Below are 9,597 nucleotides of genomic sequence, written 5' to 3'. Positions count from 1 at the left end.
GGCTAATAAAGGGGAAGGCATAGTCTGTCGTTCCTGGTGATGAACAAAGATCTTCTAGGAAGTCAAAGAGCATTTCTTCACACTGTTTTTATGGCCTGGTGTTTCTGATCACGGTAGCTGCTAGTTGTTTTTAACTTGAAGGGGCTTTGCGGGGGAAAAGAACAGTCAAGTTTAGGTCAAGTTAACCTTCTAATACAGTGCAGGACAAAATATTTCTCAATTGTTCAACAGGTAAAAATGCAAAACCCAATAGAATTTGACAGGAAGGTCTGGGCACCAAAAGGGACAGACTCAACATGAAGGCAGAAATGCCAGTCTCTTCATACTATTCTAGGTACCAACCAGGCATTGTCAGGCCCAAACGTGTCAATGTTTACCACAGAAATGTTCAAATTTGTACAAAGCACATAGGCAATTGCTACCTATGTGCATAAATCGTAGTCGTGTTGGTGCATCAAAGTGAGTGGGAATATAATTCATGACTTTCCAGTCACTAAAGAGATAGGAGAACTAGAATTGATTGAGGTTCCCCTGGTCACCCTTCCACTGCCTGAGAGGAACATTGCTAACGGTCAGCTGACAAGGACATATGTCTTTGTTTGACAGTCTACCACTGATTGGGGTTAAGACTCTGTGATATGAGCTATCAGCTTGCAGAATATTGACAACATACAGATAATTTCAACCTGGTGGAATCGTAAACAATTTTCTCCCTATAGAAAACATAAACAGGACTGGAGAAATGACTCGGAAGTCAAGCGCATTTGCTACTCTTGCAGAGGTTCAGTTCCCGGTACCCCATGTCAGGAGGCTCACAACCACCTGTAACTCCAGTTCCAGGGGATCCAACACCCTCTTCTCACCTCCACAGGCACCAGACACAGAAGATACACATACACACAGGCACTCACAGACACATAACATAAACATATTCCCACAAGGAAGATTTTAGTTTCCTGTTTTGTACCTAAATTATTATTCTATATTGAGAAGTCTTTTTGGAATTCTCTTTCAGCTCAGTGTGTCCTCTTGTTGACTTCCTCAATAATGAATAAATCTCTGCATATTTACATAATATATTTATATGTGTTTTTAATGATTTGAGCCTTGTTTTGAAGCCTTTAAACTTCAAGTAATAATTAAACATTAAATAACAAGAATGTAAGTTTTCTGGAGGGAAGGTTCTTTTCTCTTTTGGGAACAGAATCTCACCCTGTAGCCCAGGCTGGCCAGAAAGTCTGCATGTAGCCCAGGCTTGTCTCAACTGCAAGATCCTCCTGCATCAGCTTCCCAGAAGCTGGGATTCAGGAATGAGCCATCACTTGCTTTTGATTGTGAACCAATAAGACCAATGCATGAGGTACAACATGCTCTTTCCATATATGTACACGTGGCATAAAACCCGAGTTGGACAAGTTAAATTATCTCAGACATTTAATACTTTTTATAGTGAGAATGCTCAAAGCCCTTTCTTCCAGTTATTTTTCCATTTCATATTTCACTCTCTAACTGTGTTCTGTAATTACTATGGGACATGAAATGGAAATCTCAAGTACAGCATATTTGTTTCCCGTCAAGAATTTGAATTTCTGCTCTAAAACTAAAGAGCTAACACTTTATGTAAATGTCACGTAGAACATGACATTTCCTTTCATTTGAAATGAATTGCAATTGAAATGTGTTGCAATTGTAAACCTGGGTGTCCTTTGTGAATATCATTCTAACACGACTCTCATAATCTGAAAATTGCATGAATCCGTAGAAAAGGACCCACTTGATTTCTCAGGTGTCAGGGGGCAAAATTACAACAATTTAGCCTAACGATCTTAATTGGCTTTATTTTCAGTTCTAGAATAGGGCAATATTTCACTCTGTAAAACAGATTAATGTTCAGATTGGCAGAACAGAGACTGGTTTTTATAGATTGAAAAAAGCTTAAAGAAAGCCAAAATAGAGAAATGAAGTGGGTTGGTCATTTCATAAAACTTCTTTGCAAGGTAGGGTTGGGAGGCTAGAATAACAAAAAAAAAAAAAAAAAAAAAAAAAAAAAAAAAAAAAACACAAAAATTGTTGCGTGCTTAGCGTCAGTTTACTTTAGGTTAAAACCTTTTGCCTTTATTGGCCCACTGGCCTGCTTGGGAAGCCCAGCTATTTCTCAATTCTAATTTCTGGGAATGTTACATAGCTTATCTCCAGTTGGCAACTTGAAACTTTAGTGCGGCTTACTCCATGTCAACTTTTAGTCTGATATCTTAGAGCTCAATGCAGAGTCCTGTTCCAAAACAATTAAGTCATTTCATTTGACCTGAATAACATATCGTCCCCATATCCAGGAATTGTATAAGATATTGGTGGAATTTTTAGGTCAGAATTTATTGCTAGGCATGGTGGCACACATGTGGGGGTAGGCAGGGGAGTCAAGAATTCAGTTATACTTGGTTATATGGTGAATTCTAAGCTACATCAAACCTTGCCTATAAAGCAAACAAAAACAAAATAAAAAAATGAGTCAGAATTCATAAGTTTTAAGGTAACATCCATTTAAAGTTATTCAAAAATCTCTGAAAGAGGACTTTGTCCGTTAGACTTTTTGTCACACTAAGGAGTCTAAGAATATATAGCAAGTAAGTCTACATTGACCCCACCTTTCAATGAAGCTTAAAGAACATGCATACACACGCCTTATTCTTAATCATACAAATGATAACATCCAAGAAAATTGCTCTGCAAACTCTGAAGCAAATTTACAGACTTTAGCAATGAATCCCTACACAATAACTGACAAGCTGGCTGTGGCTATTCATACTTCAGACTATTCAATAACCTAAGTCCTGACATGTTAAATTATTTTGTTTATTTTTGTTTGGGAGTATTGGGATACTAGGTCTTGTGCATGCTCGGCAAGTACTATATTCTGTGGGTGCTATAGTCTCTAAGTGATATTCCTATGCTTTTTTAAAATTTTTTTTTATTACTTACAGATTATTCACTTTGTATCCAGCTGTAGCCCCTCTTTCATCTCCTCCCATGCCCCTTCCCCAAGTCCACTGATAGAGGAGGTCCTCCTCCCCTTCCCTCTGACCCTAGCCTATCAGGTCTCATCAAGAGTGGCTGCATTGTCCTCCTCTGTGGCCTGGCAAGGCTACTCCCCCATAAGGGGGAGGTGATCAAAGAGCTAGCCACTGAGTTTATATCAGAGACAGCCCGTGTTCCCCTTACTAGGGAATCCACTTGGACACTGAGCTGTCATGGGCTACATCTGAGCAGAGGTTCTAGGTTATCTCCATGCATGGTTTTTGGTTGAATTATCAGTCTCAGAAAACATACTTGTGCCCAGATTTTTTGGTTCTGTTGCTTTCCTTGTGGTGTTCATGTCTCTTCCAGATCTTTCTATTTCCCCTTACTTTCATAAGATTCCCTTCACTCTGCCCAAAGTTTGGCTATGATTTTCAGCATCTGTTTTGATACATTGCTGGTAGAGTCTTTCAGAGGCCCTCTGTGGTAGGGCTCCTGTCCTGTTCTCTGTTTTCTCCCTCTTCTGATGCCTGTCCTGTTTGCCTTTCTGAGTGAGGATTGATCATCTTACCCAGGGTCCTCCTTCTTGCTTAGCATCTTTAGGTGTACAGACTTTAGTATGTTTATCCTATATTATATATCTAATATCCACATATGATTAAGTATATACCATGTGTGTCTTTCTGCTTCTGGCATGCTGGAGAGGATATGGAGAAAGGGATCCCTCCTCCATTGCTGATGGGAATGTAAACTTGTACAACCACTTTGGAAATTAATCTGACGCTTTCTCAGACAATTAGGAATAGTGCTTCCTCAAGATCCAGCTATACCACTCCTAGGCATATGTCCAAACTATGCTCACGTAAACAATAAGGAAGATGTTTGTTCAACCATGTTCATAGCACCTTTATTTGTAATAGCCAGAATCTGGAAACAACCCAGATGTCCATCAACTGAAGAATGGATACAGAAATTGTGGTACTTTTACACGATGGAATACTACCCAGCAATTAAAACCAAGGAAATTGTGAAATTTGCAGGCAAATTGTGACAACTAGAAAAGATCATCATGAGTGAGGTATTTCTATGCTTAAAATATTTTTTTTTTTTAATTTGAGTCAGGCTGTCTCTAAGTTGTCTAAGGTCGACTTGAACTCCGTGTTGTTCAGGGCATGATACAAGATAGTTGTACTTCCGGTTTCAAATACATGAATTGGTCATGTAGCAAGCAAGAGCAAATGAACAAATTAAAAGTACCAGATAATATTAAACTGGGCGCTTATGACCTCCAGTAGAGCCTAGTTGAGGCAATCGGTTCGTATTGAGTCCAGGGAGCAGCAGACTGTCTTCCTTTCCAGTGGAGTCGCCATCTGAAAGAACACGTAAGCAACAGACTGATGCAAAACATCAGCAAAGTAGGTGCTCTTCTCCCCCCTCATGGTTAGAGAAAGACTCAGGGCCGCCTGACAAGGAGTCTCTTCTTGGAAGACACTTAAGATAAACGTGATTGGCACTGAGACAAGGAGGCCCACCTTTGTCTTACAGTCTACTCTCAAGAAGTGCAAACAGTGGATGACCAGCCATCAATCTCATCCATATTATAAATCACTGTGCAACCCAGGTGCGCCTTGAACTTGTAATCCTCCTGCCTCAGCCTCCCAAGCAGGCTTAGTTAGATGCCGAATTCTTAAGAAGATGTTATACATTATAATTTCTAAAAGTTTGTAATTACAACAGACATCAAAATAAACTCAAAAGAAGGAAAGATGACTTGGCTGACTATCAAGTACACATAATGAAATTTATAAAATACTGAGGTTCTGATGTTACTAAATTTCAATGGTATTTATATATAGGATATTACACATATGTAGTAATAATCCATGGCATTGTTAAGAATGATGTTTTCATAGATAATGCGAAGAATTTTGAAGATTGGGCCATTTGCTTTTGACTTTAATCTCTGGAAAAGCAGATCTTTCTCCTGATAATTGATGACAGCCACCAAGAAACACTAACAGCTAAAAGATTACTCTCTTATGAACTTTAATGATCATCTGGTGGGCTATGCCAAGCCCTCAAACTGAAAGCTGATAGAAACAACTGAACCAAACTCTATCACTAAGCAAATATGCAGCCACACACAGGCTATAGAGTTTCTAGAACAACGTCATGTGCAAATTCTGAGAAAGGTGCAGGTTGAAAACAAGAGGAAGTCCACAGAACGGTTTGGATGTTAAGCTAGGGGTTTTTGTTGTTTGCATCAATGTCTTGTTTTACTCTTGGCATCACGATACTGTTCTGGAAGTAAATAAGTTTGTGTTGGTTAAGTTGGGAATCAACACTCCTACAAAATAGAAATTTGTCTACTATATGTATTATAGTGGCAAAAAAGAAGGCTTATTTTATTTTGGTTTGGTTTGGTATTTGAGACAAGGTCTTGATGTATAGCTCAAGGTTACCCAAACTCCAGATTCTCCTGCCTCGATATCCAGAGAGCTGAGATAACAAGAACCTAGAATCCTGACTCAGGTGATAATATTTTAAATCAGAGCTGATCCACCTCATTAACAGGCTAGAATTGGGAATTTCACTTAGAAAGTATGCCAATGAAGTAAAATTAGCCCACAGTCTTATTGAAAAATCTGTAAATGAAACAAAATAAGCAAGCAAACAAAAGACACATTTTTTTCTTACATATATTTCATGTTTATCTTACCTGTGTATATGTGTGGAGGGGTGCATGGAGGGAGGTGTGCCCGTGTGCCAGAGCACACATATGAAGGTTAGAGGACAACAGTGCCCAGTACATTCTCACCATCAAGTACATGAACCCTCGGGTCCAAATTAGGTCATCAGGCTCGGAGGCAAGCACCTGAGCCATCTCACAGTCCCCAAATGACCTACTATCTCGCTCCATAGACTGAATGTCTTAGGAACACTTTCACTCTCAGAACTATTTTACCGCCAAACACAAGGGTTTGGCCTCTGATTTTCCTGAGCTTAGAGAAATGGTGTTGTGTTGGGGACAAGATGGTCGAAGGCGACCACAGGTACTCATTGCACCAAAACCAAGAAAGCTTTTGGATTTTTGGTTTCATCTCAAAATCACACAGAATCCAATTAAATGAAAATCTAGAAAGTGAAAATCTAGAAGGGCAGCTAGAGATAATCAAATAGCCTACAACCCAAGCTGGAAAAGCCACTGGCCTATGGTGGCCATAGGATCTGTCCCATCTTGACCTCTTGCATAGTTACAGTCTGATGCTCAAACTAAAAATCCTTTTTACCCACTCCTCAGGTGTGTCTCAGTGTTCGGTAGTAATGTTTAGAAAGGCAGAGCCAAGAATAAAATTATATAGAGAGATATATGTATAAAAGTTTGAATTTCAATATCTAAAGAATAATAAAATCAGTTTCTCTATAATCAACAAAGTTTAATAGTACGTTCTTCACAACCTGGAATCTAAATTACTTTTAAAGCCCCTAAGTTTCATTCTCTGGAATGAACTTCATGTACCGTCAATGTCACATTGTTCTTCATTCTTCTAAAATACAACATCATTACTCCCCTATTTTTCTCAATGTAAACCTGAATTTTTCAGATTCACCATTCTGCTTATGATGCCATCTTACACTGCTCTATTGCTGTAACGAGATATCATGACCAAGGAAACTTAAGAAAGGAAGCACTTAATTGGGAGCTTGCTTACGGTTTCAGAGGACTAGTCCATGCCCATCACGGCACTTGATTCAGATTTCAGTGGCTATATTTATTTACCACTCATCAGAGTAGAGTATTAAGTATCAAACAAGAAAATACATAGCCATGTTTCAAAAAGATTTTTAAAAAAATTTAAAAATAACAAGGATAACTCTCAACATTTTTTTTTCTACTAAAATTAAAGCATGTGACTCAGACACGGTGCTCCTTAAAGAATACTGCATATTTTGTAAGCACTCTCAGTGCTGTCTATATTCTAGGCACTGCTCTTAGATATTTAAAAATGGTTCCATTTAATTCACAACTTCCTACGAAATAAATATCACTACAGTTCCTACTTTACAGATGAGGAGACCGAGGCCACGCCCACATGAGGCAGTAGAGTTGGAGAACCAAAATGAAGCCAAAATGAAGTCAATACGTCAGAGCTCCGTCCTTCCCACAGGGTGTACTTTCCCTTGGGAAAGTAAGTGAACCTCCACGAATCTTCTGCTTATAGTTTATGCTTCTATTTTGGGCAGCTAGAAGCAGAGCCACACGAGGGAAGACCTCTATTGTTTCTCATGCAGAGATAAGGTGACTATTTAAGATCTTAAAACCATTTCTAAAGCCGCAAGGCTCTAACCCTAGCCCGTGAGGGAACGCAAAGAAATAAACAAGTGTTTGGAAAGTACAACATCACCCAGCGGTAAAGACAGAAGACTGGAGTTACACCTCACAACGTTTCAAAGGATCTTGTAATTGGGAGTCCTGAGTATTACGGTCAAAGAAAGATCTTTTGTGACTTCCTCGTTCCAGCTGCTGCATCATTTTCTCGCAATTCGGGTCCCCAAAGCTTCATTTATCTGTTCCACATGAGAGAAGCGAAAATGAGCAGGAAGCAAAAACGATGCCTCGCAGATGATGAGATAGATCCTACTAGCCTATTTTTTTTTTTTTCCTTAATCATAAAGTGGTAGCTTTCCCTCCTACAGAATGAAACGATGTGCCCTCCCCACACAGCTGCCCTAAGGGAACTTCCTGGCTGGGTGTTTGCCGCAGTTTACTAACAATCCAGCTGGTTGCTTCCGGCAGTAATTTCACGTTACGTGTATTTTAGTAAGGTGGGCTTCAGAACGGATGCCTTGAACACTGTAGTAGCAAGGAGTAACTTCAGCTACAGCGCAGTACACGCGTTCTCACTGCTTGCCGGGCCCTGCTCTCCTCAGAGGACTCTTAGCAGTGTGGAAACAGCCAGAGGACCAACAGTGTGTGTCCTGGGCTTACAAGGGCACGTGGAGTGAGGGAAGGCTGCAGGTGAACAGCTCCATCATCCTAGGGACCATTAATGAGATGACCTTTAGTTTTGCCTGGAAGGGCAGTAGAATCTTAAAGGGCTGGAGAAAGGAGACAGAAGGTGTCGATATTTCAAGGAGGAGGAACAGCATGAGAAAGGGCACAGATGAATGAAGGGCAATAATTTGTTTGTGGGATTTAGTGGCCTGGTGAGAAATGGGCCAGTGGAAGAAGAAGACAGCTCCTGCTGGACCTGGCCAGGCATTTTAAGCAGTTCAGATTTTTATTGCACAGGGGGGCGAAAAAAAAGGTAGGTTTTTGTTTCATTTTGATTTTTTTGAGACGTGCTTTCTTTGTGTGTAGCTTTGGTTATCTTGAAACTCATTCTTTAGACCAGGCTGGCCTCTAACTCACAGAGACCTGCCTGTCTCTGCCTCCCCAGTTTTGTTTGTTTTTAAATTTGTTTTGTTTTGTGTTTGCTTTAAAAGCAAGGCAATGTACATTGTTTAAGTAGTTCTTAAAAGCGTTCAATGCACATCTGAGAGAGGCATTTTATGACTGAAATCTCAGCAGTTGGGAAGACAAGGCAGGATTCAGAGTTCAAGACAGTACATTGAACTCCATAGAGACATGTGCTGGGGCCAGTGCGAGCTGGACAAACATTGGGTGACTCTGCCTTGAAGACAAAAATCAACTAAACATGGGCAAAAGAGATCCTAAGAAGCCAAGAGGCAATATATCTTTATGTGCATTCTTTGTGCAAACCTACCAGAAGGAACAAAAGAAGATGCTTGTGTCCCTGGATGCTCAGAGTTCTCCAAGAAGTGCCCAGAAAGGTAGATAACCATGTCTGCTAAAGAAAAGGGGAAATCTGAGACATGGCAAAGGGCTTATTATCAGGGCTCATTATCAAAGAGAAATGAAAACCTACACACACACACACACACCACATCCCAAAAGAGGACACCAAAAGGAAGTTCAGGGACTCCAATGCACCTTAGAGGCCTCCTTCTGCCTTCTTCTTGTTCCATTCCAAGTACTGCCCCCAGATCAAAGGAGAACACCCTGGCTTATGCATTGGTGATACTGAAAAGAAACCAGGTGAGATGTGGAGCAACACTTCTGCGGACGGCAAGCAGCCCCGCGAAAAGAAGGCCGCCCAGCTGAAGGAGAAGTAGGAAAACGATATTGCTGCCTACAGAGCTAAAGGAAAACCCTACTCAACAAAACAGGGGTGGTCAAGAAAAAGAAGGAAGAAGAAGATGACAAGGATGATGAAGAGAATGAGGAAGAGGAAGAAGAGGAGGAAGATGAAGATGCAGAAGAGAACGATGATGGGGAATAACTTGGTTCTAGCGCAGTTATTTTTCTTGTCTATAAAACATGTTATCCCCCTGTACACAGCTCACTCCTTTTAAAGAAAAAAAAAATTGAAACGTAAGGCTATGTCAGATTTGTTTTTAAACTGTAGAGTGTCTTTTTGTTGCTGTTGTTGTTAATACCATTGTATAATTGCAAAAAAAAAATGTGCTGTCTTGTTGACATTCTGAATATTTCTAAGTAAATACAATTTTTTTTTTATT

At 40.0% G+C, this 9,597-nt stretch overlaps 1 pseudogene; it reads left to right on the top strand.

Moving 5' to 3' along the window:
- Nucleotides 1-8,714: 8,714 nt before the first annotated feature.
- Nucleotides 8,715-9,359, top strand: LOC110562240 (high mobility group protein B1-like; annotated as a pseudogene).
- Nucleotides 9,360-9,597: the final 238 nt, after the last annotated feature.

The sequence above is a fragment of the Meriones unguiculatus genome, chromosome 6 (genome assembly GCF_030254825.1).
Source record: "Meriones unguiculatus strain TT.TT164.6M chromosome 6, Bangor_MerUng_6.1, whole genome shotgun sequence".
In the NCBI taxonomy this organism is placed as follows: domain Eukaryota; kingdom Metazoa; phylum Chordata; class Mammalia; order Rodentia; family Muridae; genus Meriones; species Meriones unguiculatus.
The sequence above is the reverse complement of the archived record's forward strand: the minus strand, read 5'-3'. Positions and strand labels throughout refer to the sequence as shown.